Here is an 8544-nt window from a genome sequence, read left to right on the forward strand (position 1 = left end):
TCTCCCCCCCTAGCCAGTTTCACATAGTGAGGGATTTGGTGGAAGGAGGAGAAAAGTGACTAAAGGCATTTTATCCTCTTTTCAAACCCAGGATGGGCCCAGGACCCCTCCTCCCACTCTAGTTTTCCTATTTCTTGACTTCTCCCCCAAGCTCGCTGCCGCTTCACTTCTCTGTGCTCGCCTGCGTTTGCGCCCCCTATGAAGGGCGTTTGCTCCCGGAACGCGGCGCTAAAAGGAGAGCTCCTGCAAACCGTGAAGTAACCCTTACGTGCATCTCTGCTGCTCTGCCCTTTGCATGTTGGCTAAAACCGTTATTCATTCCACTTTGCGTTCTGCCAAGCTGGATCTCATTCCCTCCTGGGTATTAAGATGTCCTTTTCCCTGGCAAGACCTAGCCCAGGGCCTGCAATAAGAAACGTGGTGTATATTTTTCCTGAATGGGAAACTCATTAATCTGCAAATAGTTATTGAGCACCTATGGGCTAAGGATTCAGCACAATAGGACATTGTCCTGGTCCTTAAGGAGATGCTCCATTTTCCCCGGATATGTGAGGATATCCTTGACATTAAAATTGCAGTTCTGTAATTGATGAGTTTAGAGTGTAATTGGCAGGTTATCTGTCTCATGTATCACTTTGAATACTTTCCATCTTTTCTATAAAAGAAACAATTTATTGAATTTATTAAATCATGGAGGGGTTATGTTTCCAGGTCTTTCTCCATCTGGAAAACTTGTTGGTACACCCAAAATAGTGGTTAAGAGCTGAAGAATGGAAGAAACCCCTATCCCTTCCATGAAACACCATTCTCAAGCTGCAGGATTTCATACATTGATAATTCTTTCCCTTCTAACCACATATTTCCATAGGCTGATCACATTTTGGACGAAGCAACATTTTGAGTGTAAGAAACAAGTGTCAAATAAGAACCAACCCCATGTGAAACAAAAACCTGAGGTTTTCTTATGTTTACAATTCCACGGAGTTCAGGTGGTGATGAGAGCGATGGGGAGCTGCTGTAAATAACAGACGAAGCTTCTTTTTGCTTGCTCGTGTACAGGTCGCCGCCGTGTTCCTAACTTTCACACAAGACAATTTTTCCACAATCGGGGTGGGGGTGGGGCAGCGGAGCTCTGTGGCCTAGTCCCTAAGAGGCCAGGGACAGCAGGCCTAGAGCACACAGACCTCCCTAATCGCCAACTTTCAGTGGGCTTCTTGGCTCCCCAACTAAAAAGAGGCTTAAGTGCTTCTCCTTGAAAACATTTCCTCAGCAAACACTGGAAAATTTAGAAACCGGGATGATTAATAGGAGTGACCGAGCTTGTGATATTTTTCTTTTACCTGGACTTATGTTTCTGAGTTTATAATGTACATACAAAAGTAATCTTCAGGAAAATTTCTTAACTATGCTTTAAAAGTTATAAAGAAATCTTTATTTTCTTCTGAGTTCTATCACCTTCTCTTTAATAAGTTAGTTCCCTTTCCAGCTAGCCAATATGTTTATCATTATTCCCTTTAATTCAGGCTTCTTCCTCCTCCCCCCTCCCACCTCCAACTCCTCTACACTTGTTTACTTCGTTTTTTTCTGGCTTGTTCCCAGCTGCTTATCTGAATTACTCCATCCTCCTATGTACTACCTACAAAATTGTCTCTATTCTATTTCCAAAATTAGAAAAATAAGCCAATTTGACAACAAAAAGCAAAATTCTCCTAAAATGTGCCATTCCTCTATTAATCATTTATAGAGTTTGCACAACATAAGCAGACAAAAGTAATTTATTCTTAAGTTTGTAGCAAACTTAGGAGTGGAGGGAAACCTTCCTCTCTATGCACTAAAGGGTCACTGAAAATGAACTGAGAAAAGGCTGATTAATGGGAGAAAAAGACATAAATTTTTTTTCATGTTCTTGGGGGAAAAAAATCACAGGAGTGTGATTACTCAATAACCCAATCAGGTCCAGATGCTTATATACCCTTCTTTATGGGGGATTAGTTTTAAAATAAATCTGTTCTTTGTAATTAAAGAAGTGTGAGTCAGATGGCCAGGACATAGATATATGGGAAATTTAGAATATTCCCAGTAGGACCAATCCTAAATGCCTCTTGCATTTTTTCAAGCATTTGTTTCCTTAAAAATGGTTATCTATAGGCACAAATCTTCTTCCACACTTACAATTTATTTGTATTCATTTATAGCTATGTGGAGAAATGACCAGGTTTAAGCACATCATGACTGAGTTCTAATCTTTCTGTCTCTTTGTTTCTACAAGTTGAAACTTCTGGTTACCCTGAAGCAAGTGCATGCCTACCAACATATTCTCATCCTGGTGGAAATTCATTTATCCTTGGATATCATCAGCATGATACATCATTTTCTATACTGTTGCAGAGTACCCTGTGCTTGGGATATAAACTGAAAATGGAACACTGAAAGCCTCAGAAATGGTTACCCTAAACAGTCTAAACTTTGGTAGGATAAGCAGGTTTAGCCTATGCTTGGTGGAGCTTGCAGGGCTGAGTGTGGAATCATGACTTAAATGTTGACTGGAACAAAGACCAAGGAGGTGAGAGTAGAGAGGGAAGGGGGCATAAGGAGTTGGTAACCCCCCCCCCACTGCTGTCCTTGGAGCTGGTTAGCTAAGCTTTTTCCACATTTTTAAATTTAGTTGAAAGCCATCTGTGTGGACTTCTTGGTGAGTTTTCACAGAGACAGTTTTCATAGACACCTTTTGCCCTTGCGCATTTGAATGAAGATGCTTGTAGCTAGATGGAAAAAGTCTAAGAATTACCTATTTAGACACCCCCTTCCCAAATTTGAGTACTGTATTGTCAGTTTTCACCTTCACAGTAGGTGTTGATTGACAATGATGACTAACACTATTGTATTCTCTGCAGTGTATTTATTTTTTGTAATGTAAACGGTCTGAAAACTGTTGTAGCTAGGAGTCCTTCCAACACAGTGTACTCCTGATAGAGATTGTGTCTTTAGTGTCAGAAAATCCTCCTTCATTGGAAAGTGTGAGTCCCTCCTCTCATGGCCTAAAGGAGTCACATGTGCAATGTGGAAAAAATAGGCCCCAAATCATACATTTCAAATATAGTGATGGCTCAATGATAACTGAAGGAAAGGCTAGAATTAAAAAGGATTAAGTAGAAAGGGTACCCAAAGCAGTTTATACTCACAATTCTAACTAGAAGAATGTGGCTAAGCTGTCTCTCTCTGGAGTTTCCAGAAGGTGGTCTTAAATGTCAGCAGTGCCAGGGGATTAAGGCTAGTGGAAAAAAGATCCTCCTAGGAATTTTATTTCAGTGTAGGTCTAACCTCTAGATTTCACCTTTTAAAATTAGTCTGTAATGCGAGTAAGTATTGCTGCATGATATGTCTGCAGTCTGTCAAAACTCAAAATGTCAGCTCATTCATGTCCACACAAATATAGGTAGGAAAATATCAGAACAATATGAAGATCAGTGCTTTATGTCATTTCTGAATCATTTTGTTTTCAACTTTTCTTTATCTTATATATTTCACTTTTTTTTATCTCTACTCCTTTTAAGCTTTCTGGTATTTGGTAAATAAGAATGGGAATCTCTTTTAATCCAGCAAGACCAAGGTTAAAATACTCACTTTGGAACCTATTTGACTCCATGGCTTTGAGCATGTCATTAATATTAACCTCAGCTCACTCCTTTATAAAATGTAGTGATACGTCACTGAGTTGTGAGGATTAATGAGGTAATTTACATAAGGTGTAATGTCTGCCATATGGTAAGCACTAACCATGATTATTACATTATTATAATCCAGATGTCAGCTAGGGCCTCCTGGTCCCTGAGAGATTTAGGTAAACTTTGCTCAAATCTCTAATTTCATGATCCTTCAGAGCACAAAGTCCCTTGCCAAATCCTTACTTCTTCTATTTTTCTGTATATTTGGTTCTGCATTGTGTGCTCAATCCTTCCCCTAATAAATCTAGGTGCAAATATCAGCCTCTTCACCAATCTCCAGGAAAAACCAAATCAAATGGCACTGTATAGTTTTGAATTTATGAGACGTTTCTGACTGCTTTAGAAGTCATGAAGAAGGGATGGTACACATGCTACACTATGAAGAATATAGCCTTCCAAATCTCTCTTACGTTATCAGAAGCCTGCATGTGTCCCCTCTTCTCTCTCTGTCAGTCCCATCCCTCTATCCACTCTCCCACTGCTCCTTTGGTAGTTTCCATCCCTCGTGCTCTAAACCCTTGCTATCTGAAGTGCAGATGCCAGCAGTACTGAAGTCACCCGGAAGTTTGCTGCAAATGCAGATTTCTGGCCCCACTGAAAATTCAGACCTACTGAATCAGCATCTGTAGTTCAGATGAGATCCCTAGTGGCTTGAGTAAAGGTTAAAGTTTGAGAAGCTCTGACCACATCATCTTCTCGGGCCTCTTAGGGCCCAACCTCTACCCAAGTAGCCATATCAAAGCAGCTTCCAAAAGAATAAAAATTTACCATTTGACACCCTGATCTTCAACATATTATGTGATGACCAAGTGAATGGTACTTCTTTTGTGTCCACTTCTCTGCAGGATCCATTTGTCACTGATTTTGGTCCTATTCGTAATAGTGAGTCAGCTTATTTTGTTTTAGCTGGCATCGGTATATTGTAGACTCGATTGTTCTAAATCACCTTGTTTTGTTATGCTCCCACTGTGAGCTATGATTCTCAGTGCTGCCTAAGATTCTGACCATGTATTAATTGACTGCTGAAGATAAATGAGGATGCCTCTCCAAGTATACCTTAAACACCAACTTTTAAGACTGAAGAATACAAAGAGTGATACCTGGTTTTTTGGGAATTCACTTTGTGACATTCATGTGGCTTCACAATACATAAATACACTGCTAGAGATTTAGAAGTAAAAGGCAGAAGTTCAATTATTCAAGTCATCTGAAGGAGCATCATGGAACAAAGTACAAAAGAACTGCTAATCCCTACTGATAGAGGGAGAGTCACAAGCCTGGTTGTTATATCTCTAGCTAAAGTAAGAGGATGGAGCTTCATTGTTGTGGTTGCAAACTCTGGCCTCTTTGACACTTGCTCTCTGAGCTTCTTTTAAATTCTTTATCTTTAGCCAACCCAGTTATCAGATTTAAGAATCTCAGGTATAGTCTGCTTAATTGACAAACAAAAAATGGTGCACCTGTGAACAGTGCTGAGCATAGAAGCTGCCTGAGGAAGCCAAAGCAAGCCAGAGATGTCATTTGGGAAAGCTGATTCAGGGGGCATGATGTGTAGATAGAGTGCATACAAGATTTTTAGAATGATGGAGAGAAAATTAAAGTGGAAGACAAGTAAAATTTACTTTAAATAGCATTAGAAAAGTTCAATTATATATGAATGGTTAGTAGGTCAGGAGAAAAAATAGAAGAGAAATAAAAGTTATTGATTACTAGAGCTGATATTTAAGAGCAAAGGATAGGCTAGTTACATTTGTAGGGACCAATTTTTCTTGACTGGCATTGAATCAGGGTGATTGACACCACCATTCTGTGTTTTGACACCACTGCCCTACAATGAACTAAGTGAAGCTGTGATGTCTGATAACCCTTTATTATTTCTTGACAAAATATCACCAACTTTGATAAAGCAAGCAGATAAAGCAGATTCCTAACAATATTCAGAGAAATAACATTTTTTCCAATATAATCTATTCAATGCCTACTGCAAATTTTCTCATAACATTTTGAATCTTTTTACCAATTCACTGTCACTTTCACTTCAATCTCTGGGCACTCCTTTGGTCATACATTTTAATACTTTGTCTGTGCTCAGGAGGGAAGTACATTGTGTGTGTGTGCATGCTTTGTGTCCTTTTATTTTTTTTAAACGATTTTCTCATTGACTGAATTGATGTGCACTGCTGTTGCTCATGCCTTTCCTGGAATATGTTTCTCTCTTAGAAACATACTCCCTTTTAAGAGCAAAACCAAATCTAGTTTTTATTCTTTGCTCAAGTTTCTGAGTGCAGGATCTAATAATATAAGAGAAAATAAATACACTAAAAATGTATTTTAAAGCCAGCAAAACTAAAATTATAATTATTTTACAGGATGTCATTTTAATTATTGATAGACCTGCTGAAAAATACTTTCAGCTATTCCGTGCTTAATTCTACATTCATTTATGGTATCCTTTTAAATTAATGGTATTTTCCTGATGGTTTTCAATGTTTACTCCCAGTCCCCCAACCCAAAGTGAGAGAAACGGAAATGCAGAATAAGAGAAATAAAAACAATCAAAAGGCATTCCTAAAGTATATATATACAGTTTACTTTTTTCTCTTTTAAACAATCTTATTCCTTTTGTAATTCCTTTTTTTTTGTTCTGTCATATTTAGTCATTCACATAAGAAAGCAGTGAATCACATTGTCTGAGAACATGTACACACACAGACACACACACACAAACAAGCATACACATAGCTTCATACTATGTTGTTTTATTAAATCCCATCCTTGTGAATATCCCTTTCTTTCCTCAGGAAAGATGTAGAAACATCTTTTTCTTAAATATAGTCACATTTCACCAAGCCAAAAACTATCTACATATTTTGGGATAATGTTTGTACTGTCATTTTACTGATTATGGTGCTGGTTTTGCCATTACCAAGCCAGATTCACACCAACCAACATGTTTCTCAAACTCAAATTCAGGACACAAGGTCTGACAAGTTATGTGTTCTGAAGGAACAACCAGACAAAATATTAAAAATCAGTGGTGTCCTGCCAAATCCAGGGCATAGGATTGCTGAATCTGTAGTATAAAATACTCACTCTGTCCTTGATCTCCATTCTCAGTCAGACTTCTTTACTGTTGAAGCCAAGCACTTATGTGGCTTTGTTGCCACTTCATTTTTCTTTCACTCTTCCAAATGGTTTTCTAACCGTGCCCAAGTTTCTCATCATATCCACTAATGCTGCACTATTTGGTCTTGTAATATGTTTCTTGCCTTCTTCCTATCCCTTCTGGGAAGTATCAGAACAATGCAAGATAGAAGTAGAATATGTTCATAAAATAAGATAGTTTGTGTGGTTATCAGTAATAATGCTAAAAATGCAAAGAGGTCAGAAGCATAGAAGTTAGTCTAGAATGAGTTACAGTTCACTGTACACTGAATAATGATTTGATGACTTCATAAGAATAATTTTGGAAAAGTATAGAAAAAAATATAAAACCTTGTACAGAACAACCAAGATATGTGAATGGTGAAAAGTGAAGAATTGGAAATTATTTCACCAACACCTAATAACTGGTCTCTTTAAAAAAGTATAATTCAAACACAACTTTATTTTTTCTCTCTTCCCAGATCTCTCAAAACTTCTTTAGTGTGAGGTACTCTTTCTCTAATCCTTGTTGAAATCTCTTACAGAGATCATGGGCTTTTGTTCACTTTCAGGTGATATCGAGTCCCATGATCACTTTAAGTTGCAAATACAATCTCAATTCACCAGTTACAATGTCCTACTGCAATGCATTAATCAAAACTCAAAACCTGATTTAGTATTAAATCTTCTTTGTGGTTCAGGCCTGATCCAGGTCAGATGTATAAAGCTGACTCTTTCTTTAGGGGCCTGCTTCCCTTCTGGGGCTATTTTATATTATACTTTGATCAGGCTGAGGGGGCAAGAGATATGGAACTATTTCTACTTTCATTTATTTGTAAATTCAGTGATTGGAAAAGGAGATCTCTGTCATCATGATGTCATTCTGGCATCATGATATCTGTTCTATTTGGCACCTTATTTAAGTTGAGGAAAGGGGAGTTCCATTATGACACCCCTTACAGTGTGCTACCAAGTTTGGCCAGGAGGTTGAGAAAGAAAGGACAGTGTGCAAACCACTAAGATGATTGTTCAAGGACTGTAAGAGACTTAAATGTTATCACACACTAGTACTAATGACCTCGTTTGAGATGTAAATAGCTCTAAATCAGATTTCACTGCATATCGGTTTACTAATATTATTATTCTTTGTAATTTATTGAGTGCCTACTATCTTCCAGCATTTTCTAGGTGCTTTACGCATACTCTTTTATTTATTGAAGGAATACAGGCACACTAAGAAGTCCGTGCTAGTGCTTCTTTTCAGCTGAGGGAACCAAGAAGTAAAAAGTTTGAGTTACTTACCTAAGGCCACATAATTAAGTAGTAAAGTTTAAGTTTCAATCTTATGTCATCTGAAATTGGTAGAACATCAAGATTACTTCATTAGTACCAATTGTCTTTTTGTTTTCTTGTTGTTTTTTTTCAAGGTAGCCTAAAGCTATGTTATACAGAGAGAACAATGATTGACAAGAACTGCTAATTGTCTTTTGTTTTACTCCTGCTATTGTAGTAAACATGAGCTCAGGAATAATCCCCATTCACCCCTTTTTTCTCCCTGGCATAACCAATTGCCTTTCTCACCACCTTGAGACTTAGTCTTTTAAACTAAGCAGTATTTACAAAAAACACACACCACATTAACTTTATGTAAAACATGATTTGAATACAAATACAA

Source organism: Microcebus murinus, chromosome X (assembly GCF_040939455.1).
Source record: "Microcebus murinus isolate Inina chromosome X, M.murinus_Inina_mat1.0, whole genome shotgun sequence".
NCBI classification, from domain to species: Eukaryota; Metazoa; Chordata; class Mammalia; order Primates; family Cheirogaleidae; genus Microcebus; species Microcebus murinus.